This window comes from Microtus oregoni, unplaced genomic scaffold (genome assembly GCF_018167655.1).
Source record: "Microtus oregoni isolate MIOR12 unplaced genomic scaffold, Mior012 000055F_ref0000237, whole genome shotgun sequence".
Taxonomy (NCBI): domain Eukaryota; kingdom Metazoa; phylum Chordata; class Mammalia; order Rodentia; family Cricetidae; genus Microtus; species Microtus oregoni.
In genome coordinates, this window is record NW_024543831.1 from 13542635 (window position 1) to 13568198 (window position 25564).

General features: G+C 51.3%; 1 protein-coding gene across 2 annotated transcripts in view; it reads right to left on the bottom strand.

Moving 5' to 3' along the window:
- The window catches only part of Lingo1 (leucine rich repeat and Ig domain containing 1), a 180943-nt gene that overhangs the window by 107255 nt on the left and 48124 nt on the right, over positions 1 to 25564 (bottom strand). Inside the window, exon 3 of one of the 2 annotated variants that reach the window (XM_041638569.1) lies at positions 2847 to 2891. The exons of the other annotated variant lie outside the window; for it this stretch is intronic. The gene's annotated coding sequence lies outside the window, so the exon portion shown is untranslated. The remainder of the gene's footprint in view (positions 1 to 2846; positions 2892 to 25564) is intronic. 2 annotated transcript variants of the gene reach the window in all.

Below are 25564 nucleotides of genomic sequence, written 5' to 3' on the forward strand. Positions count from 1 at the left end.
AATATGTCATCCCCACTATGCATGTGGAAAACCCTTACCCCAAAGGAACATATGATGTGTGAAGAACCCAGACTGGGCACCATGTGAAAGGTGTCATTCTTGTCCCCTCTTCTCCCTCCTCAGTGGGTCAGAGCCCTCAGCCCCACCTCAGTATCACCAGGGACACCTCTCTGTATCCACGAAAAGGAGTCTCTTCATCTTGCCACCAGACTCCATCCTTTCGTGCCGCCTCTACCTTGTTGGCTGAGGACATCTGTGTCTGAAAGGACAGGTACTGTCCAACCGTACGCCACGAATCTCTTGCTTAGCAGTGCTCATGGAAGCTTCCTAGCAATTGACACCAAAAGGGAGGCAGAGAGGCAAGAGCCACCTTCCCACCCTAACTATGCTACCCAGGGTGATGACCCACACATCCCTCACTCCTTCCTGGACTGACCCTGTTGCCCACCTATTGAAAGGAGCCACAGTCCCAGTGCTGGTAGTGACAACAGCTCTGTTGCAGACACCCAATCACAGAAGACCAACACTGATGCCCAGAGACTCTAGGAAACACACCCAAGGTCACCCAGCTTCTAAGTGGTGAGGGTGTGAAGCCAAGCAGTCAGGCCCAGAGCCTGAGGGCTCCCCTCTGGACTGTGTATCTCAGATGCCCCTCCATCCCCTGCCACAGACCTTGGAAAAGCCTGTCAGGAAAGGACAATGGGGTCTCCTGCTGGGATGGGGGAATTGAGGTAAAAACCAAAAAAAGAAAGCAGCATTTGAAGCAGACCCAGAAGAAGTTTTTAAAGCTAAAAATGTAGCGCACTGGCCTGACACCCTCCTCCGCTGCTCTGTTCCTGTTCTGGCGGGGAATGTGACTCTGCCTCAGGTCAGTAGCTCAGACCCACCCACAGAGTCAGGCCGGGAAAGCCACTTAGCAAGGATGGCCTTGAGAGTACCAGCAACCCCACCAGCTGAACATCCTGTCACTGACCCTCCTGGGCTCAGCAGTCTGTACCAAACATCCTTTGGTCCCCTCAGACAGGTGTCATCCTGTGGAACCTGTGTGGCTTGGCCAAATTGGAGCACTGTCCAAGCCTGGCACAACTCAGGCCCAGCCTTGACTGCAGAGGGAAGCCACACACCCAACACGCCCCACCCGTTTCCTCTTGCCCTAGCTCCTGCTCATGTAACCACTCCTGAATTCCCACAGTACGTCTTCCCAGGCTTCCCTCAGCCCACTTGCACGCACATGCTCACTGGGCACTGCCCAGCATGCAGTCTTCTCTATCTCAGAGGTCTTGCAGGGCCAGCCCACTAATTGCTCGGAAGCTGTATCCAGCAATGTTGACAGCTCTATAGACTTGAACCCCCCTCTTCCCTGCCCCCTTGCCCCACCCGATAGCCATGCTTTCCAAATCCCACATCTGTGTGCTCCTCAAGTGACCTCCCTGCCCATTTCCATCCTCTCCCATAAATAGTGGCCACCGCCAGCCCCACCCGGGACACGTACTGATAGCCTAAGTGCACACAACAAAGCAGGGCGGGGGCTGGTCAGCCACCCTAGGAGGGGACACCAAGGGTGGCTTATCAAGCAAAGTAGGCAAAATGCCCTATCAGAGGAGGCACACCACAGCAGGAAGGGCTGGCAGGGTCCAGATGCAAAGGAGAGATAAGCAGGCCCCATCCATGAAGGACAGAAGAGCCCCGATGACTGTGGCCTGGCCCCTTGTCCACCCCCACTCTCTCTAGGATCTGACATCTCCAGCTGCCGCGCACACACCCCACCCCCGTGACTGCACGCTAGGAGTAGGGACCCAGGCCGCAGCCTGCTGCACCACTGGCTCCCGTCCCTACCCACAGCTTTGACTCCCCCACCTCTAAGAAAGGAACAAACTGCTCCTTTCCAAGATTGTTGTTGCTAAGACGAATGAGCTAATTAAAGTCTGGAAAGGTTTCTTGAAGACTTAAAAAGAAGTGATTGAGCATGCAAATTAGTAACAATTACTGCCCCTCCTCCAGGCAGGCGGCCTGGATCCCTCCACAGAGTGAACCTCTGCTCTGGTGATAGGCCTTGGCAGAGGGCTCAGCTGCAGAAGACTGTGCTTTCCCTGACCCTCAGGTCATCACTCTCTCCCCACATCTCAGTTGCTTAGCAACTGGTGTGTGTGTTTTACCGTTTATTGAGCACCAACTATGTGCATGGTCTTCTCTACACAGAGTAACATCCAGGAGGACTAATTTTCAGAAGTCCCCTTTGATCCACTAGAAAATGGGGGCGGGGAGGTCACAGAGAGGTGTTAAACCTGACCCTCAGTTCATGACCTTAGTGACCCCTACCAGCCCTGCCAGACCTGAGATTTACCATACTCCATAGTCTTTTCTGCTGGCTTACTCAGCAGACACACTGAGACTCTGAAGGGAAATTAAATTTAAAAACTGTACAGGTGTGTCCTGGGGGTCCGGAGAGGGACTCGGTGTCTGTCCTGAATCTGCTGGTTCTGCCTCACCCTGCTTGTGAGAAAGAGAATGAAACCCTCAAAGTGCTTACCGATCTCAGCACAAGTCCTGCCCCCCAACATCCACAAAGCCAGTGTCTGCCAGGCCGACAATCCCAGCCCCAACTTACTCACCTGGCTTACTCTTAGCTCACAGCTCGCCTTGCTACTGGCTGCTGTCCTGACTCTTCCAAAGGGCTCTCGTTCCCCATAAGCTTGGCCTCAGTCAGTAGTCTATGAACCACCTTCCTAACCCCAAGCTGATTCCCAAACATCTCCCTCTTCACTCAGCAACTCCTCCCACCCCCAACATGGCTTGAGGAAGCAAAGGCAGCCTTCAGGAGACAGGACAACGGGATGATGGCTCACCTCTCTCAGGCCTCACTCCAGGCTCAGGGCTCCTCAGCAGGACTCCTGCAGAGAAACATCAGGGAAGAGGTGAGCAGACTCCCAGACCTACCCTTCAGTCTGCCTCACCCAAGCTCTCTGTTTAGCCTGGACTTGCCAGGCCCCGGGGCAGAAGAGGCAGGAGAGGCTGAGCAAAGATGCCCGGTCCATTTCACAGAGTAAAACAAGTATCAGATCAGAGCTGCTGCTGACTGGGACCTGAGGGCTTGCTCAGGCCAGCCCAGGCTCCACATGTGTCCTGAGATCTGTGAACTAGACTAGGAGAGCCCCACCCTACCCTATCCCACCCCACCACACCTCACCCAGACTACCCACAGCAGCAAGGATGGTTGTCTGGTGCCTGGACACAAAGAGCTGGGCCTCACATTGCCTTTCAAGGTCAGATTTGGCCATGGCCCAATGGGACCCAAGAGAACTGGCAGGAATAGAGCACAAGGGCCCACATATGCCTGGCACCCTGACCCAGCCCAGTTCAGTTATGTCACTGGGTCACCCTGTGACTCTGGGCTGGCCTTTTGCCCATTAGTACAAGCAGGTATATCCATCCCCAGAGGGTTTGAACAAACACAGCTTTCTGTCACCCTTGGAGTTTCTGAGCAAGGGGTCCTGAGTGGGCCTGAGAATTTGCATTTCAAGTAGCTTCCCCTGGGTGCTGGTACTGCCATCTGGGGTCCCATTTGAACAACTCCTGTTTTTAAACATGTCTCTAGTTGTATGTACCTAGAACATGTACCTGCAGAGTATGTAGTCTAGGCCCAAGAAGTTCATAGGCTGAGAACACATACATACATACACGCACGCACGCACACATGCACGCACACCATGGGGGTGGGGGTGAGGGTGGGCATTCCAAACATATCTGACAATAGATGGCTCTGGTCTAGTGCAGACCTATAAGACTTCCGGGAGGAGATAAAAATCTAAATTTTCAAGCCAGGTGGTAGTGGTACACACCTTCAATCCCAAAGGCAGAGGAAGGCAGAGCTCTGAGTTCAAGGCCAACCTGGTCTACAGAGTGAGTCCCCAGGATAGCCAGGGCTGACGGAGAAATTCTGTCTCAAAGCAAACAAACATACAACAACAACAAAAAACCTCAACAAAAATCTAAATTTCCATTATTACAGAGTATTGTTTGATTATTCAGTACAATAAACAAACTCCTTTTCTAGGGGTATATGTGAACCAGTAGAGAGGTGCACACACGGGGTCTACTCTGGGGTACATGTGTGCCCATAGAGAGGCACACACAGGATCTGCTTTCGGGTTCATAACTCCTGTCTTCTTCCACGATGTATTATAGATCTTTCCATGTCTTACAGAGCATCAAGTTTTGCTCGTCTTCGCTCAGCACCCGATCTGGCTGAGAGCACCACGTGTTAGCCCTAACGGTCTTCACAGCATGCTTTTGACACGATGCCACTCAGATCATTATTCTCTAGAGCAGCAGTTCTACACCGATGCACTGTGACCCCTTTGGATGTCACCTGCCAGATATTTACATTATAATTCAGAACAGTAGCAAAATCATAGTTATAAAGTAGCAAGGAAATAATTTTGTGGCTGGGAGTCACCATAACATGAGCAGCTGTATTAAAGAGTCGCAGCGTCAGGAAGGTTGAGAACCACTGCTCTGGGGGATACTGGGGTGCTGAATGGTCCCTGTGCTCCCCAAGGGCTTCTGGTTAGAGAGCCAGCAGTCTGGGAGTGCCACACATGCTACACTGTGCTCCTCCACAAGGGGGCACACTCTCAACGGATGACCAGGAACCCCGAGGATGTATGCTTGAAGGAATCCAACTTTTTATTTCAAACGTTACTTACTGGGTGGTGGGTGTTGGGGGGAATCCTGCTTCCTTGTAGGCATATGTAAGCATTTCTCTAGGCCAGTTCCAAAGGGCTAATCAAAGGATATAAGCACTCTAAATTTTTCTACTTGTTGCCAAAGTGCCCTCCAAAAACATGCTCGTGCTGATATACTGCTATCTAATTCCCCATGGGAACATTGCTTAAGATTAGTTCCGCTGGGTGCACGCCTTTAATCCCAACACTCTGGAGGCAGAGACAGACAGATCTCTGTGAGGTCAAGGCTAGCCTGGTCTACAGAGTGAGTTCCAGGACAGCCAGGGCTACACAGTGAGACTCTTATTCACTGAGATCCAGTGACATCTGAGATGACGTCTCCATTTTGCTGGGGGGAAAAAACCCTACAAATCAGTGAGCTTAAAAGGAAATAGATGGAAGGAAGAGTTAGGTGGAAGGAAGAAATGAGGGAGGGAGGAATACAGGGAGGGAGGGAGGGAGGGAGGGAGGGAGACAGGGAGGAAGATAGGGAGGGAGGGAGGGAGGGAGGGAGGGAGGGAGGGAGGGAGGGAGGGAGGGAGGGAAGGACAAGACTCAACTGTCTGCTCTAAGGTTCTGGCTAGTGTCTTGCAGCCCTCTCTGGAGCTGGAAGGTCCCTTCCACTCCACAAGACAGTCATATCAAGATGCCCAGAAAACTATGCCCTGGTCCCCAAGATCTGGACAGCATCTGATGTGCTGGTGGCTTCTTCCATGTGGAGACACTTACCTCTGGCCTCCCAGGACTGGCCTCCTCTGGCCACTCCCTCTCCAAACATCGGAGGCCAGGTGTCCATGGGCCCTCGTTCCTCTTCTGACTACTCACCCCTTAGCTGGTTTCACAGGTCTGGGCTTTATATACAGCTCTGCCTCCAGCTCCCTCGTGCTAGCCCCAGTCTCCGAGCACAGCTCCAGAGCTGGAGGCCAATCCGTCACCTCTACTTACTCTTCCTAACGGCCCTATCCAACCCAGAACACTTCATTTTTAACCCAAAATTACATCTCCCTCCACCTTGACTCCGTTTTATCCCACACACCCACACCCAAGCCATCAGCAGACACTATCAATTTTTTCCTCAAACACATCCCAGCCCTGACTATTCAGCCGCCGTCTGCCCCACGCTGCCCTTGCCCTGCTGGAATTGGGCACCTCGTGTGGACAATAGTTCAAACCCCCACAACAGAGTCACAACTACTGTGGCTGTCCCACACCAGCAGCTCCTCCTAAGGCCTCTGGGGCCTGATCTACTCTCAGAACTCCCTTCCCACCACCATGGCCTCTGTCCTCCCTCAGCTGGGCTTGTCCTGCTTGTGTATGTGTGCCCCTGTCCCTTGTCTGTCCCCTTCTCAACACAGGCCACAGATACCTTTTTTGTCTCTGAATATGTGAGGACCGCATGCTGCCAAGGGAATGCTCGGGGACTATTTGTTGAGTGAGTGAATGAATGAACGGATGAATGAATGAATGAACGGATGAATAAATAAATTAGTGGAGCCAGCTCTCTGTGATTTTACTCTCTGAAGAAGGCTCCCTTGGGAAGGACTCATAGGGCATACTCATCATGGCAGGACACTGGACACAGCCTGGACTGTGGCATAGGCTGAGCAATGGGTGTCGGCAGGTACCAGTAGGGCTTGCAGCATCCCTGGGATGCCGTGCTCAGCAGCCCCAACCAAGGGGCATGTGGGGCTTTCACACCTGCCAACCCACCCCACTCAGGAGGGAGCCTTGGGGCAGCCAGCAGCTGAGCGAGGCTGGCGGGGGGCCAGCATGCCTGCCAACAGCTGGCGCGGCTGCCAGGCAGCCGGGTAATCGTGTTAGCCAGCGGAAATTGGTCCAGGGAGTTTTTTTCCTTCGCCTCCCATTTTCTTTCTCTTCCCTTCCCCCTTGGAGCTGCAAGACTCAGAAGATTGATCTTCGCCTGAAACGGAGGAGATAACTCGATATAATGAACTCCACTGTCCCTCTTGCTGTTTGGAGCTTTTAAAAAATTTAACAGGGCTGGGGACAAAGGGGGGAAAAGCTGTTCTCAGGGGCTCTCTGGAAGCCCCCAGACCTGCCCTTGGCCCCTCCCCCTCCTTGGCTTCTGCCTCCCCCCCCCCCCCCGGTTCCCCTAGGATGCCTTCATGGAACAAGGTTAAAAATATCCCCTTTCTCTTATAGGGTTGAAAAAATAATAATTTTGGTGAGGTCAGGACTGGGCCCACCAATGGTCCTCCTTCCCACAGCCCCCAGCCTCAGGGCTGACCACACCCCCCATAGTCACCAACCTGCCTAGGAGGTGATGCGTTGGCTCTTCAGCAGGCCAATCACCCACTGAGGCACTGGCAGCTGTGTGGCTTTTGTTCCTGTAACAGCTCTTTTAAGAGCTGCCTAAAGACACAAAGGAGCCGGCTGGCTGTGCCCAGGCACTGTGCACACCTCACTGGGGTCCCCTCAGCCCTCAGCCCCACCTCTTTCTTCCTGGCAGCTCCTCAGCTGGTGCCCTGCCCATTTCACATAGCTGTTCAGTAGGTACCTACGCTGTGCCAAGCACTGGGCTGGGAGCTGGGACCACCAAACCCTGAGATCCCTGACCTAAAGAACCTTATAAAGAAAGCCTGGTGACAAAGGCAACCATCACCCAATGACCACAGTGGAAAGAGCTCTGCAGGAAGGGAGCACCCAGTGTATGGCAGTGATCAACGAAGGCCTCCCTGAGGAAGTGTCTTTGTACTGAGAAAAGGGCTGGGCAGGAGCGGGGCTCCAGTGTTATAGGGAGCGTGCATCTCAATGGGGTCCCTCACCTGGTGCTCTCCACTTGCAGAAGGAGAACAGACTCACAAGTTAGTTAGTACCCAAAGCCTCGTTCACATGCCCTCTGCCTGCCAGGTCTTGTTAAACCCAGTGCACCTTTCACAATACAGTTCAATGTTTCTTTGGTAGCCCTTATCTCAATGGATGTCAGGAAACTTCTCTGGTTTTCAATCCTTTGCTCTTAGGCTCTGAGGATCAGCTTAATCTCTGGCACTCTCCAATCCAAAATACAGGTGAAGCCAAGGGCTGTGGACCCAGGAAAACTCCCAGCTCCCCTGCCAAAATGTTTTTTATCCCAGCCCCCTGCTATCCCACAAGCAGCAGATCGGGTCACCAAGGAAGGTCTGTGGCCTGTGCTCCCCACAGGAACCCCTACTGGTAATAAGAACCAAACAATCTGACTTTGTGGTTCTCCAGGCAAGCACCTTCCCACCCCAGTTTCCCTGTGCAACCTCCTGGAGACTGCAGGCAGCAAGGGACCTGGAGGTTCAGGAACCAGTGCAAACCAGCCCTGCCCTGCTTCTGGGAGCAGAAGCTCAGGCATCCATGCTGACCTGGAAAAACTTGCCAAGACCTCAGCAGAAACAGAGACCATGGGGGCCTGAAGGAGCCCTGGATTCAGAGGAAGGGACGGGGCTAGTGAAGCAGAGGGTAAGAGCAGTTTGGACCCTACATTGGGTAGAAGGCACCATGGTACAGGGGTAACTGCATGACTAGTCCAAAGAGAGGGTCTGCTCCGGGGAATCCAGCCAGCCTTGCTGAACCACCCCAAGGCCAGGTTGGAACAGGTCAAAGGCGCTGCCAAGTGTTAGGGGACGGGGCATAGTTTTAGAAGCCTCTGAGTTAGAAGGGGCCCCAGGCTCTCCACATAGAATCTTGCAGCCATTGCACAGAGAGGCAGACAGAGAAAGCCTTTGCACTGTCCCTAGGCCACCTGCCCTCTGAGACGCTCTCTGAGATGGGCACCTATATCTCGCTTTACTGAGGGGGAAACTGAGGCTTGAGTTAAAACAACTAACCAAGGACATGGTGAATTGCTCTTGGTGGGGAGAGAACTGAACCCAGGTGTGTGCAAAGGCAAAGGAGCTGACCACTGTAACCAAACAGGACAGAGAAGCCACACAGATCCCAGCCAGAAAACTAGAAATTCTGAACTTGTATTCAGCCCACGAGATAAGATGAGGTCATGGCATAGTTGAGGAAAACTCATTCCAAGGATGACATGCTGTTGAAGGAGACAGGAACTTGAAGGTTTGCCTTTGGCAGAGACTGGAGGGAAGCTGACCACCAAAGAACTGCCCTGGTGGCTATGTGTGGCCAGTTCTAGCTGTCCCCACATAAGGATCCCCTTACTGCCAGCCCATCCTTTGAACCCCACAGGTTCACAAGAGAGCCTGCGGCATGGTAAGGGACTCAAGGAAGGCCTTCAGGGATATATGAGTAAGACCAGAGCCTCCTTCACCTGTACTAAAGAAACGATGAATGAGCACTTCAGCGGGTCAGAGGGAGCTCTCCAGCCTCTGCTGCCTGCACCCTAGCTAGAAGGGGTTCCTGGAGGAGAGGCAGGGTTCCCCTTTTCCTCTAGTCTCCTCCCCTCCCTCATCCTGCCATCTCTCTCCATTCATCACCAGCTTACCTTTGGCACATTTGCCCACCTGTTCCAGGTACAAGCACCCAGAGCTCCTTAGGGATTGGACAGAGGGTGCCCCCATATCCTGTGTAAAAATAGCAGTGTTACTCCCACCTCCAGGTGGTGAAAGGGGACAGGAAGGGGCCCAGACTTGGGACCAAGGGGATTCAGAGCTCAGCCTTTCTAGCCTGTGATCTCTAATCTGTGTCCCGTGCACTGTGCCTTACTTCTTTTTTTTTTTTTTTTTTTGGTTGTTGTTGTTGCTTTTTGAGACAAGGTTTCTTTTTTCTGTGTAGTCCTGGCTGTCTTGGAACTTGCTCTGTTGTCCTGGCTGGCCTTGAACTCAGATCTGCCTCCTTTGCCTCCAAAGAGTTGGGATTAAAGATGTGCACCACCATGGTCCAGCTTACGCGTGTTTTTCTAAAGGGATGAGTAGGGTACAAAGAGCCCAGGTCAAGATTCCTGGAGAGCCCACTTGGGTCAAAGTGGGGAACAACTTTGCTTCTCTCACCTTCAGAGTCTTTCCACAAATTACAGTTCTCTATGAAAGTAGAGGTACAGACATGGAGCCGGTGGCTTAGCCTCACCTTAACATGCATTGGGAGGACAGCTGGATGCGGGAAAGAGGCTGAGATTTGCTTCTACTGCAGTGGGCAGCAAATTTCCAGCTCCAGGGAGAGGAGCTTCATCAGACAGCTGGGTGGACATCAGGGGGCTGCAGGGGTGCTTCTGGGAGTCAGGGCTGGGGTCATCCCAATTGGACACACAACAGGTGGGGTTAGTGGACTTGTGCAGTGATTGCTTAGAGTCCTGGGAGCAACCGAGCAGCTCCACTTTTCCTTCCAAACCATAGAGCTAACAGCAAAGTGTTTCTAAGCTCCTGCTATGAGGTCCCAGTGCTCCAGGGCCCATTGGACCCACAGGTGAGAGAAGGTCTTGCCTACAACAAGCCTAAGAAGAGAAGTCTGTGGGCAAAGCCTGGACCAGCAACTCCCCGTGGCAGGCTACAACACTGGCGGGACACCAGAAACCTCTAGACACTGGGATTGCCCCAGGCAGAGCTTTGGAATCAAGCACGTGTCAGCCTGGACCCTGAGCCTCCCTTAGCAACCAGTTCCCAGCCATAGGCCACTTCCCAGTCCACTGATTGCCAGATTTCCAGGTGACTCCATAGCTAGCACTGAACAAGCACTTCCCAAGCGCGGTCTCATCAACCATGCAACACCGCAGTCAGTGCAGTGCAGACCCTTTCATGGTGGAATCAAGACAGGGGTTTAACGCCTCCTCCAACAAGGTCAAGCACACAGAGCTGGTAAATGTTGCTGTTAGGATGCATGGCTGGGCAGCTGCTGCACAGCTGGACAGCTGCTCTGGACCCTCCAACCAATGCACTATAGTTGGGCCAAGTCTTCCCACCTTCTAAACATCCCACGAATGTCCAGACCCACTGCCACACTCCACTGAGCTGGTCATCCCTGGGAGACCCCTAGGATGCCCTCCTTAGAGTGAGGCCTGGAGACCCCTCCTAAGGTGGAGGAGGAGACCTGCATGCATCATAATGAGTCGCTATGAGCCAGGCCTTATGCCAATCATCTCATATACAGGAAGCTGGGCCAATTTGAAAGGGGTCTCGAGCCACAAAAAAAAAAAAAAGTGGCTTTTCAAGGTCACCTAGTTACCGTGCTTCACACGCATTGACCAGGGATTGGGATGGGGTGGAGGTGGGGGGATGGGCAAACCACTGTGTGTGAAAGGAGAGCAGTGTATGGCCACGGATGGTCCCAGGGCCACCTGGGCAGGATATAGAGCACCTAGGCCTAAGGAACAGAAGAGTCTAAGGACGGGGAGAGGATCAGTCAGTCCACAAGCATTGTCCAGAACCCCCCATAAGTAGATGTGAGTCAAGAGTATTTTCCAGTTTACTGCATGGGGTCACCATTCTCTCAACCCATGCCGTAGGCAACTCTTCCTCTCTCTCTCCCTGTCTGATCCCTGCCAAACTGTTTTTTTAGGTTGAAAGCCCATGTTGCTACCTCCTCCAAGAAGCCAGCTCTGATTGTCCTCATAGCCCAAAGAGGACCCTGTACCTATGATCTAACTTAGGGTACACCTAAAAGGCAAATCTAACCCCACATCACTGAGGTGAAGGGTGGTCAGGTTACAGAAGAACTCCTGTCAGGGAGGGGAGCCCTGTCTGGAAAATACCAGGCCCCTGGCCTGCAGGAGCTCAGGTGGGAGCTGACTGTACCTGCTGGCAATAGAGCCAGCATGATGGATGATACCACTCAGGAAGAAATAAATCCCAAGGCTCGTGTGCCAGGTGAACTGGGGGCGCATTCATCTTAGAGATGCTTAATGAATGTGTTAGCTGCAGTAGACAACAGCAAATACATCTGCCTCCTACCCCCTAATACCTCAGACCCCAGGGACACCCACAGACCTTACCCCTTCTCAGGTTTCTATAGAATCAGGAAAGGGGTCCAGTAAATGATTGGTGCAGACCAAAACCCCCATCTTACAGATGGCAAAACTGGGGCGGAGGGGTACAAACTTACCCAAAGGCACACAGGGAAGGAGAAGAAGAGGCCAGGCCCCAGCCTCACCCTCATGGCCTCTCCTTCAGAACTTGCTAAACCAGAGGTCTTCAACCTGTAGGTCTCAACCTCTTTGGGTCGAATTCCTCTCTTACAAGGGTTGCTTAAGAAAATCGGGGAACACGGATATTTACATTATGATTCATAATAGTAGAAAATTACAGTTATTAAGTAACAACAAGGATAATTTTATGGTTGGGGATCAGCATAACATAAGGCTGCTATGGGGGTGCGGGACCTTGGGGTGGGTTTTGCTGTGCCCAGAGGTGTACAACCCTCCTGAGTCCAGCCTCTCAGAGTTGTTCCCAAGGAGGTCATGTTTTTCACACCACGTCACCCTCTGAAAAAGCCACACTTTCCACACTTCTTCCATAGGCAGGCAGAGATTTTCAAAGAACAAAGAAACTGTCTTTAGAACCCGAATTCATGTCCCTGAGCCTCTTTGGGACTCAGTTTCCCCTTCTGTAGCATGAGAGAGAAATCCACTTTGTGCTATCCCTGAGGAGGAAGAGCCAGCAAGTGGGCATGGCCAACCTGCCATGGTCTTGCAAACCCCTGCAACCAGAGTGCTCACCACCAAAAGGAAGCCCTGCACTTTGAGCAGGAGCCAGAGAACATGAGGAGAAGGTAGAGAAGGCTAGCCCTCTGCTGACCCTCCCACCCATCCTACTCCAGGAAACCTCATGCCTCCCTCCTAGTCCCCTGCCTAGAAAGAGTCCAAGCCCATTCTCAGATGCTGGCCCCAACTAGGCTTCTCTGAGGCCTTTGTTGCACTCTGGCCCCAGGGAATACCCAGCACCCACAGCCCTGTCCTAGGGTTAAGCCTCACTGGAACCTGGTCCTGTTTCTCAGAGCAATTTCCCACACCTGGTCTCATGCTCCATGTAAGAATATGGAGGAGGCTCCAGCAGGGCTGTCAGCTTGCCCAGGGTCTCCACAGTTCAATGGGGCCTAGAGCAGAGGTCACTAAAACCTGATCTTATTTCCCCAAAGACACCGTTTAGGAAGCACCTATGTGGGCCAGACCCTGGTTCCTTCTCAGGAACACACTCCTTTCACCACACCCACGGCCACGCCCACAGTGCTGCTGCTATGGCCCTCTTTACTATCATGTGGGAAGGCTGCTCCTGAACCTCTCCAAGGCCCTGCCAAAGACCATCTAATAGCCCAGACTCTCAGCCAAGTCCCGAAAACAAGGGCAGGTTTCTGGTCATTTATTAGCCATCCAAGTAGTCAATCATCTTCTCTTGACCAATGAACAGTGGGCTGGTTGGGAACTTCAGCTGTAGTGGCATTTCAATTGTATTTTAATAAATAAAGACTGCCTGAAGAGCTGAGAGTAAAACAGTCCCACTGGTCAGCCTTACAGACAGGTAACACACACCTTTAATCCTAGTAACCACAGTGACACGCACCTTTAATCCCAGTAGCCATAATGACATACACCTTTAATCCCAGGAGCCACAATGACACACATCTTTAATCCCAGTAACCACAATGACACACATCTTTAATCCCAGTAACCACAATGACACACATCTTTAACCCCAGTAACCACACTAGTTGCCATAGAAATCAGGTGGTGCATGCCTTTAATCCCAGTGGTACACGCCTTTAATTCCACCCCTAGGGAGGAATATAAAACAGGGTGAGACAGCTCTCAGACACAGTCTCATTTTGAGATTCTGGGAGGAAGGATCACCATTTCAGAGTGAGGTCAAGGTAAGAGCCAGTGGCTGGCTGTTTTGCTTTTTGGATCTTCAGGTTGAACCCCAATTTCTGACCCTGAGTTTTTATTGATTTTGCTGTATTCAGAGTTGTTGAAATCTACACAGATGTCCAGTTTGGGAATGGATGAGACTAGCATGAGCTCAGGAATAAGTATTTCTAGAGTCTTCTCAGAGTGGATCACTACTTCCATGCTGTCTTCCCAGCAGCCCTGGAGAGGGCGGAATCATGCCCACTTTACACAGAGAATGAGCCTCCTCGGTCCAGGCTCACATCCAACATTGGATCTGAACCTGGCTCTGCCTGAATTTGAAGAGGGGTGTTCTCCTTTGCTGCCCTTCCCACCCCTAAATGCTGGAAAATACAACCAGAGCATCCCTGGAGAGAGAGACAGAGCCCAGTGTCCCAGATGCCCTCTGTGATAGCCTTGCCAACTCTCGAGGTTTGCAGCTGGCTGAGTCTGACCCAGGGTGGGGAAGGACACCTGCTGCCTTCCTCTGGGGCTGCCTCCCTCTCTCTGTGTCTCCCACTCACAGTAGCAAATGAGTAAGAAGAATAGAATTACAGTTTGGCTACACAAGACACAGAATTAGCAGGATTAAATATAAATAGCTATTAAAAGTGCCTTATAATTAAATTCATTTTCCAGTTATTTGTTTTACACACACACACATACACGCCCACACGTGTGCACACACACATGAGTTTGCATCCCCAGCTCTACACAGAGTGGGTGTCGAGGCCCCCAAATGCTAACCAGCCTCCTCCCACTGTTGCCTCTTCCTTGGAGCTCTCATGTCTGCTCTCCCTGCTTCTCTCCCCTCCCTGGCCCTCTTCTGATTTCCCCGCAACTCTTCCCAGAAGAATGAACGCCATCAATTACTACTACAGCTATTCCCATGTGCTGAGAAAGACACTTGACACCCATCACCCCCTTTTATTCTACCCAAAGATGTTTTGTCACTCAATAAATACTTGGTTGAGGGCCAAGTGTTTAATATTATTTAATCCCCACAATGCCATTCATCCCTCCATTAAGCAAATACTAGTTGAGCATCTACTACATGCCAAGGTTTGGTAAATGCTAGAAATATGTCAGCCTGCAAGATTCCCTTCCTCTTCTCTTAAGAAGCACGGAATCAGAGGTGGAACTTATCAAGAGTCAGGCCAAGGGGAAGTCAGAGAGGTCAGGGAAAGTCCAGAAGGCATATGCTGGAGTGGAATCCTTTGGACTGTGAGAACATGTTCCTTCTTTCTCTATGTTTAGGGCAAGAAATAGAGTAGGCATATCAGCAGGTTGACCTCTCTCCAACTATGCCTCTGAGTGGCCCTGTCTTCTCGTCAGTCCTCAGCGTCCTTCTCTGCAGAGTGGGAGGAAATCTGCCCCTGTCTATATGGAGTTAGTGAACAGCACTGTCAGAGTACTTTACATTGACACAGAGCTCCAGGAGGCAGTGACCTCCAGTGACCTCCACCACCATCACCAATTAGGACCCCCACGGAGCACCATCAAATGCAAGAGAACATGAAATGCCATGAAGTCCCACAGAGAGAGTTGACAAGGCCTGTGATGGCGGGGTACCCTTGAAGGACAACAGAAAGCTTTGGAGTTGGGGACCCCTGAAGAGCTTCTAGGGCAGAGGTCAATGCCTTGGGCTTGTCAACCAGTCTCTTGTGCTCTGATGACTTGGTCTGATCTTTGGACATTCCCCTGGGGCTGCAGGAAGATGCCAGTCCCAAAGTCTGGGAAAGGGTCACTTCTAACACATTATTATCTGAATTCAGTCATTCAAACTTTCCCACAGCCTCTTGAGCCCTAGCAGAGGTGAGGTGAAAAGATCACTCTCCTGGGGATGGAGGGCACACAGCAAGGTGGCAATGCACACGTGCCCAAAGTGAACAAGGTGTGAGGCAATGCCAAGGTAAATATTTGGTCCTCAGCAGTAACCATAGGCTACCAGCACATTCTAAACCATGGTGTGTGTTGCACACTCAGCTCTGCCAATCACCCAAGCCAAACAGCACCATCTCACTCTGCAAGTGTGACCAGTCCCCTTTACAAAGGGAGGTGACTTGAAACTCAGAGGTTAGTTAGTTGTGCCTTGGCCAAGATCACAAAGCCTACACTTAAGAGAGCTGGGGAATAAAACACAGATTTATGTGTCTCCCAAGCTCCTGCTGGGAACATAGAGTCAAGGAAGCAGTGCCCTGGGAAATCACTGGCCCTGGCTGTTACCCTCCTGTCATACCTAAGGCAGGCTACCCATCCTGCTCGCTTCCCAGAGCCCCACTACTCAGCCAGATAGAGTCCAACAGTGAAGGGTTTTGTCCTGAAGGAGGTGACTGAGTTAATAGCAGAGGCCCAATCTCCTTCTTGGTGAGGACATTCATTGCCCAAAGGCAAACACAGTCCCACAATGTCCAGCAAAGCAACTCAGGCAGCTGGCCAGAGCAATGCAAATCAATGGGCAGCAAGAGATGCTTCTCTGGCCCAGGCTCCACACAGGGCCCTGGGGCTCTGTCCCATCTTTTTGGCAAATGCTGAGGAAGAGAACACAGCCTGTGCTGGATGGGAAAGATTACAGTCTGAGTGCTAAAACACAGAGGTCCTCACAGACAACTACAATCTATTGTCACTTCTAGATGAAATCAGCTGACCCCAAGTAAGGAGGGGTGACATCAGGCCAGGTAACATCACTGGAAACTGGGTGAGAAATCCCACAGTGTCCATGTCTGGTCATCTGTGTGGCTTCAGGACCTTAAGTAGCCCCTTTGCAAGAACGCTATCTATGTTCCAGCTCCCAGTGGTCATCTGCCCTCAGCCCACAGGGCATCTCACCACCACCTACACACATCCTTAGCAACTAGGCTGCTTCTTCCTCCTCTCAACAGTCCCAGGTGTCAACTCCTCCTGGGGGCTTTCCCTAACTGCTCCACCCTATGAGACACTGTTCCGCCTCACAGACACCACAGAGCCAAGCCCACAGTTGATGGTCTGTACTGCGCCCAGCATCCCACCTGAAATGGTGAGTGAGACATTATTTTGTGGGTCTCACATGCAGGGGAGAACAGAAATCTGATGTCAAACCCTGAGCTTGCCACAGAGATGGGAACACAGGAGGGGCTACGCTCCCTGTGTGTGTTTGCTGACAACATTGCAAAGTCCTTTAAAAGTTTCCCCATCACAGTAGGGATTGAGAGGCCAGAATATATGAAGTTCAGCCCCAAAGCTGAGCTTTCTGTGTGTGATTGAATGTCTCGAGAATTCTTTGGGTTCTGTTGTGTTCTCATCTGTGCAAGTAGAGCTGGGATCAAACTGACCTCTGAGGTGATGTTCCTCTGGAAAGAGCTAGGGGCATCAGAAAAGCTGAGTGCTGTCCGTGGTGCTGAACGTGTGTGTGTCCCGTTCTATGCTGGAAAGCTCAAAGGATGGAAGCCGAGGAACGGAGGCTGAGGGAGCACAGTCATGGGGAACGACAATCTGACTGGGCTGCTGTTTGTGAGCACTATAAAAGACTATTGGCATGGAGGCCACTCACTCAGACCGGTGGGGAAGGCTCTGCCTCAGCCATTAAAGAATCAAAAATTCAGCCAAGGCTCCAAGCCACACTGAAAACACTTTCTGATGGGAGGAGGGGCTGGAAACACGCATACACCATGTGTGCATACACACGCACACGCACACAATGTTTATGTAAACATCATATGGCCAAGCCTTGCAACATCAAGCTTGCCAATCCAGGGAGGGGTATTGTCACACTTGTGTCTCACCCCCAAAAAAGTTCAGGACACCCCTCAAAGATGTACTCAACAGAAAGGAAAATGAATCCCCGCTCCTGGGTCCTTCATCCCCTCCATCATTCAGAGGGCTACTGTCCAATCTTTCCTTCCAACCGTGCCAGGCGCCTGTCTCTATGAAAGACAAAGAAGGCATGTGTGGTGGGGGAAAGTGGGCAACAGGCCCAGAACTGGGAGAGGAAGTGGAAGAGGGAGGGGTGGGAGGAAGGCAGGGAGAAAAAGAAGGAAGAAGGAGGAGGGAACAAGGTAAGTGAAGAAAAAAAGAGATGGAAGGAAAGATAGTGGAAGGGAGGAAGGGAAGGAGAGAGGGAGGGGGAAGAGGAAGGAAGTTATTTGATTGGTTGGTTGCTTGGTTCCTCCACCACCACAGTACAGATCTTGGCAGGCCCTCTGCTGGCCCAGACATCGTCCTCTTCTGAATAATTTCTCCAGCAGAAACTCCATAATTATGGGTAATAACAATCACTCTGATTTGTATGTATTGAGCACCTTTCAGCCTGGGATCTCCAAGTGCTTCACCAACATTAATTAATTCATTAGGCACACCCGCCTCTCTGGGACGGAGCGACAGGCTGCTCCACTCAAAGTGGCACAGCTGGCTGTGGTGGTCCCAGCATGGGCTTGTATTAGGTGTCCTTGGAGGGAGGCTCTGATGAGTCTGGAGAGTACTATCTGCCCAGCATCCCTCCTCCAGACCCTGCCTCTGGTTGTTTCTGCAGGATTATTTCTGTGCCCTTCTCAGGCCATGCCAAGAGTAGTCAGGAAGGCATTAGTCCACCTAGCATAGCCCCGACCTCAGGCCCACTTGGGAGATCCATATACTTCCATGAGACACAACTTCTTTGCTTGTAAAATGGGGCCTCCAACCCTCCAGCCTGGAGGTAGTTGTGACACTTGAGTGGCGGGTCCTTCAGACCTGACCATGGCTGTACACAGGAAGAGAGAGCATTTGCCTCTGCCATCTGGGCCTGCAATAAGGGACAAGGCTTTATGGAGTTACAAACTCTTCCTAGAGTTCAGTCCTTTCCTTCTAGGAACAAATAGGCCCAGGAAGTCCCTACTCTGCCCCCCTTAAGATCCTGGGGACACCTCTCACAGATGACAGTTCTTAGTCCTTCAGCTATAGCCCAACTCTAGCCAGACCTCATACTGGCCTTATGAAAAAGCAAGACTCAAGAATCTGATGAGAAGGTTCCTCCCAAAGGCCAGGCTTAGAATCTCATGTATAAGAGGAGACTCCAGGGCTCAAAGCAGACCCCCAAACTTACAGATAGTAGACAAATCCAAGGTCATCTCTTCCAGACCTTCTTGGTGTCTATAGGGAGACTGGTGCACGGAGAGGAAGAACCACAGGCTTTGAAATCCATCCTGAAATTCAGTCCCAGCAGGACAGTTTGTGTTGTCATCTTGAGCAGATGACTACCCACAAGCCCCTGTTTCTCTATCCAGAAGTGAAATGACCTCAGCCATGTCCAAGTAGCAGGCACAATGCGACCCACACTGCTAACTAATTGGGAACTAAGACTTCCCACTTGTCACCCTCCCAGAGGTCCTACGGAGCATTCCCTAACTGGTTTCATTTCACCAGTATCTCCCAAGCAACCACTGGGCTGGGTGCTTTGCAGTCACCTCTCTAGCCTCTGCTCAAGGACCTTATAGGCCACTCTCGCCCCTCCCTCAAGATGTCTATGTCTGCCCTTGCTGGTTCCTCCACCTCAGGTGCTCTCCTTCCCCTCTGCAAAGTTTGGGACCCTGAAATTCCCCATGACTCGATTAGACTCTCCTCCAGAAAACTTCTCTGGAAGCCTCGATTTGGTTTAGCATTTAACCACTTCAATGTCCTTATCTCAGGCCTGGCTGAGGCTTGGCCCTCTCCACCAGAGTTTTAAACAAGTCTCCTCTCCAGTCTGTAGGGACAATGTGGCTGAGAAAAGGCTCACTAGGAGCATCTGGGTCTGGTCTTGGTGACAAGGAACATACAAAGAGCCAGGACAAACCCTGCCCCATTCAGCCCACTTACCTCTGCAGGATCCTTCACCATGGATGGTACCAATAGTTCTAACCATCTAGAAAATGCCTTACATCTCTGGAGCCCATGCTCTTAAGCACACAGAACTCAGACAGTGCAACAGCCACACTGGAAGACATGGCCACAAACACACAAGTAGTGAATACACAATGACCGAGTTGGGCATAAATTCTCACACATGCAGGGACTCAATTGTGTGCACCCTCAGCAGCTAGCTTCATAAGGTATATACTGCCAGACAAGGACCAGAAACACATCCCTGAACACAGGGGAGCAAACATTCTCATGCCACTCCCTGCAAGGAAGGCCAAGCTGGAGCTGGACTCAGTGCTCCTAGCTGGTAAGGTGAGGATATGGTCCTTCCCAGAGCACCACAGCCTGGCTTTCTGTTACTTCTGCATATTAGTCTCTTTTAAGAGCCCTGTGTGAACACTCTCACTTGAAAGACAATGACAAAGGCAACACTTAAGGAAGACACGCTGCTTCAGGGGACAGTCCCCCTCCACTGCCTCCCTGGGGGGCACTGCATAGTGCTACATGTGTTTGTACCATAGGACTCCATTGTCACACTCCCTCGTGTGCACCGCACACTCAGCCGTGTTCATCACATGCTCAGCCCATGGGATTACCACCATCCTTCTTGTGCAGGTCCCCCTATGCCTACAGACTCTCAGCTCTACAACCTGTGAGACAGGATAAGAAACAAAGGGAAAGAAAATCTAGTTTGGGGGATTTGTCCTGTCACCCTTGAACAGGGGGAGGTCCCAAAGTCTACCTACTCATCTCTTGGCCAAGGCTTCTCTTCCCTGATTCGGGGGCCATACTTTGCAGGAGGCCTTCTGGTCCTTCAGGAATTATTGTGTGACTTGATGGTTGGGACCACATCTCAGTCTTCCTAAGGGTTCCTGGCTCTGATCTGAGAACACTCAAGACCCCAGAACAAGAATGTTTGGGGTCAGGTTCATCTGGCACCTTGACCATTGACCCTAAAACACAGCACCTGGGGGTGGGAGGATCCTGTCAGCCACAGCAAAACATGATGATAGGAAAGCCATGCAGGAAGAGGCTGGACCCCTATAGTCCACGTGGGGATGATGTTCCTTGCTGATGCTTCAGTTTCCTAATGGGTCAATGGGACATTTGAAGACCTAGTCAAGATGTCTTTGATGTCCCAATGCCAGGCAGAAGGTATACAGGTCTCCTGGACTGTTGGGTTTGTCATTGTTTCATGCAAAGTCCTATTCTCTCTGTGGACCCTGAATTGCAGTGATGCTTCCTCAAATCCCAGGGACAGGGTAAAGAGAATCACCCACAGGCAGAGGCTGCCCTGAAACTGACAGCAGGCAGGGAGGAGCAATAAGCAGTCCAGGTCTTCTAGTCCAATCCAGGCCAGAGCTCGCTGAGCTCCCTGAGTCTGGGATGCAGGGCCTCATTCTTGCATGGACCCCAGGCCCCAGGCTTGGTGAGAAGCCCAATCTCCAGCTTGTTAGCCCAGATCTTTTCCGTAGTCACTGCAGGCTGCCTCTCCTAGCCTTGGCTGTGTCAGCCATAATAATATATGAAGAACATTCATTTATTCTCCAACTTCCCACTCAGGAAAAGATAGATGACACTGTAGGAAAGGATTTATCCTGACACCCAGCTTTCAGCAAAGTGAGGCTAATTTAAACATTTAAGTCAATGGCTCGCCCCTTCCTACCCCTCCCAGGTTTTTTTTAATGGTGACACATGGGAGGGAGGTTGGAAATGTACCAGTCCACGCAGCTCGAGATTGGAGGCAAAGGAAAGGGAAAGGGTGGTTTAGTAGAGTTTCCTCTTGCTTTTTTCCCAGCCCTGTCTCTGCATCCAAATCCAGGTAAGAAATAGGTGGGCTTGGACATTGGTCAAGGTGAGTCTTGCCTCACTGCTAGCTCACTGTTGGCTCACCATGTACCACAGAGCAAGCCATCCCCTGTTCCAAACCTCTGCTTCCTTGACTGTGGGGATTCTAGCAAATTAGTGGGGACCCACTTCTGAGCCACTTGTAAAACAGGTTCTCTTGCTCTTTCCTGGGTGCCTCCTCCCAGCATGCTCTGAGGAGAATGGCCAGGAGAGATGCCAAGGACCTACGCAGCAGGGTGTGGTTGGGGAAGTGGCCAGGCCTCCTGCTAAGAACGCAGCTTCTGGAGCTCCATGTTGGGACTCTTGTGCCTGCTTTCCCAGTTGGTCTGTGGCCCTACATGCTTCTCACCCTTTCGTGCCTCATTGTTCTCATCTGAAAAATGACTGTGATGAGCATTCTTACTTCATAGGAATCTTGGAAGATCAAATAAAGACACTATCCAAACACACACACACACACACACACACACAAAAAAAAAAAAAAACCTTGGGGGCTGGTGGTGCACGCCTTTAATCCCAGCACTCGGGAGGCAGAGGCAGCTGGATCTCTGTGAGTTTGAGGCTAACCTGGTCTACAGAGCAAGTTACACAGAGAAATCCTGTCTAAAAAAAAAAAAAAAAAAAAAAAAAACACCTTGGAACTTCACTCAGCATAAAAAGAACTAAGATAATATAAGAGTCACAATCACTAGGGAGAGACCAGAGCTGGAGGTTATCCTGACCCAAACCTCCTCAGTATTCATCCTCTCTTCAACCAGGACCTGTCAGAAATATTTCAGGGTGGATTACATGCCACTCAGCCCACGGGGAGCTTCTCCAAGCCTCTTGAAGGAGGCCAGGAAATTCCCTATATTCGAGGCTGAGCAAACTGCCTACCATCCTTCATGAAGAAGAGGTAGTCTCATGTGGAGATCTGCAAAGCACCTGAGGGGCAAGTCAGATCAGGTGAAGAAGGGTCAGGTACAGAGGGCTGGCAGCATGTGATCTAAGTGACATAAGACCCATGTGCTGCCAAGTGCAAGCAGACATAGGCACCAGCACCTTCTGCGGTCCTTCCTCTTCCTCCAGTAGCCTCTAGCCAGAGGTTACAAAGCCCCAGAAGCCCTATAACTTTTGAGGCAGAGGGTGAATATCACAGAGATGTCCCTGCCAGAGGCAAAGGTAGAGAGAACAGGGATCCCTCTTATATGGGCTGCCATCCTCTACTTGCCAGAGCCAACTCCTCCCAGGTAGACCTGGGGTGTGGGTCCGGTTACTTTCTAAGAATCTGTTTCCTCACCCAAACAGACAGCCCACCATGCCACCCTCCACAAATGGCTATAAAGAGCAAGTGAGTTCATTTGCATAAGTGCCAAGCATGGTGCCTAGCCCACAGCAAGTACTCAGAAACTCTCTCCTTTGCATTAAAGCCTGTCCCTAATTCCAAAAGTTCAGAGAAAACAAAAAGGAGCAACAGTCTAGCCAGCTAGCAGTCCAGGCTAGACATGACAGACTGGAGTGGCCACTGAGAAAAGCACTAATTTCTAAGGGGGTGTCTTACAATTCTGAAATTCTTTCTCTAACTCAGTGTTAGAGAAAGCACTTCAATTGGTGACAGTCATTTTAACAAAAAGGTTCCTATGTTATTTTTAAAGTCATAGCTAAACATGCCGAGTCATTTGCCCTGCCCAAAGCTGTAGGGAGCCAGGACCCCATTATTGACCGGGGCCAGCCAATACCTATCCCAGAGGGGGACATACTCCAGAAAGAAACTGCCAGGTCTCAGAGGCCGCCTTCCCTGGGTGGGCATGGGTGACAGTTCAACAGAGGTAGCTCCTTTTTCCTCCTTAAAAGGGAGTGGGGGTGACTCACACCTGTTTTCCCGAAGCAGCCCTGTTTCTGGCTGTCACTCAAGCACAACCAATGGTTTCTTCCTCTGTGGGGAGGAAAAAGAAAGCTTGACAGCCCAGACTCGTGTGGGGGTCACAGAGACTTGAGTGAAGACTAAAGCAAAATTGGAAAAACTGTAGTCCCCACAAGTCCTGAGGTTGGAATCTAAGAGCCCTAGTCAGGGGCTTCCAAGGGAAATCTTCATTTCTACATATGCACCAAGAACCCTGTGTCTGCTGGGGCTGCAGGACCTGGCACATAGGAAGAACAGAAAGTGGATGGTTCCAGAAGAACAGAACTTGAGTTACAGGACTCCCATCTAGGCTCAGAGTGTTACCGCCACCAGAAACAGTCAGCTGCAAATCCTTTATAAAAGTTTATTTTGTTGTTACAAGCAGGTAGCACTTCTCAATCTAGACTGCTCTACTGAACCAGAATCCACTCTGGTACATTGGTTGGGCCAGTATAGGAACTAGCCACAAAACTGAGGGTCAAGGCCATGGCAGTCCAGGCCCCAGGCACAGGACCACAGCTGTCGTGAGGCACAAGAGTTGAGATGGACATTCTCTGCTTCCACACTCAGGGGCATAGTAACGGGTTTAAAGGGCTGAGGTGTAATCGTGCAAATACACGTAATGGACTAAAAGCTTTTCCATCATCACCGTGAGCTCTTGAGTTAAGATGTCTAGACTCCATAAAGGTCACTCAGCTGCTCTGGGTCAGGTACAGCACATCCCAGGTAAATCATCTCCTGCCGTAAGTAAGCGCTTGAAGAAGAACACCGACATTCTCCAGCAGAAGAGTACCAAGCGCTGGATACCCAGGAGCTTCCTGGCTTCAGAGGCACAGAGGGGAGTCCCCTGACTCATTGCTTACAGTCCTCTGGTCCAAGGTGTGCTCCAAAGGAGTTGGTTAGAGAAGAAGACACCAGGAGCCTGCCAGGGCACTGGAGCATGTTGTGGCTAGTGTTTCCACGCATGATCTTTGGTCTTTGGCATGGTTTTTCTATCTGTGAAGCAGGCAGGAGTGTGACTTACAGTAGTGCCCAGTGGTCTTATTCCCCTGAGGAATAGCCTGCCATTCACGGGAGATCCAGTCCCAGGATGCTGAGCTTGTGTCTGACTGTCCTCCATTTTTAAAAAAATGGCCGTTAATGCTTTCTCAGGTCTCTAGCGTCCTAAAGCTGAACTGACCGAGTTTGCTCTGGCAACCAGGGTGATAAGCTTGATGCCACTTAGTACCCATGAAAAAAGAGGGGCATCAGAGGGCTGGCAGGGGCTACAGCAGCACTTGGCAGCCTCCAATGGATACAGGCAGATTGAGAAGATGGGGTTAGGGACGAGGGCATGTGAGGCCATTCTTATAGCATCCCAGCGTGGTGGTCAGGCAAGGATTATAGGGTCATGCCACACCCTAAGCATATCCTATGTTCCAAGTTCCAACTGCAAGGGTGACAGGTCTAGGTTAGAAACTGGAAAAGGCAAAAGGAGAGAAGAACAAGCCCTTCAGTGAAGCGACATAGGGGACAAAACTCCATCCTGACCAAGTCGTCCCCAAGCTGGGCCCTCCACACAGAGCTCCACTCTCTTATTTCCCATTGAAGATGTCTCCACTTTTGTCACTCAGTCCGTGGGACCCCTCCCCACAAGCCCTCTCTGACAACACTACTCCAAAATAGGTACCTCTTCATCCTCTAGCTCGTCCTCCTCTGACGAGCAGCCCCTCACCTGTCTACTTCCACCCCTAGGGTCCTCCCCTTCCCCAGTTCGGCCTCACACCAGACTGGGTGCTCCCTGAGGGAGTGGAGCAGCCCCAGGATAGCTCTTGGCACACAGTAGGCACCTCACAGACGTCAGAGGACTGAGTGAAAGACCTGGGTGAGATCCCTGGGAGAACCACCCAGAAAGGAAGGCCCCTGCCCCGCCCTCGCCTGGCTGGTGAAAGCTGCAGAATTAAGCACAAGTTATAATTAAGATGGGATGTTTGAAGAGAAACATAATCCCAGTTTCCGTGGGATCCGCGGGCACAACAGTAATTAACGTCTCATTAACATTCGCCTAATTAAGCAGTTTATGAAAGTGTATAGATTTGCATACTGCCACGCCAGGCTTGCTCAGGCGCATCAAAATTAACCCCTTCGGCCCATGGGGGCCCAATGGGGAAAAAAAACAGCATCTCCTGGAGTGAGTGGAGGGGGGGACAGATGCCCAGTCAATAGAGGCTGGAGAAGGATGACCCTCAACAACTTGGCCTAACACCTTTCCCAGCCTTACAGTCCTCCTTTCTCCCTACTAACTGGTCCAAGGTCAGCCTCCCAGAAAGGACCCTCCGTGATGCAATAAGGAACACTGATCCACCACTGCTCCTGGATTTGCCCACCTCACTGTGATTTCCCCTACTCCTCCATCTCCATCCTGAGTGCCTGCCCTTCCCCATAGCTCTCGTGGGACAGACTTCATCTGAGAGCCTTTTGAGCTCCAAGAACCCTGACCCATGGTGCCGCCCTCAGTCCCAC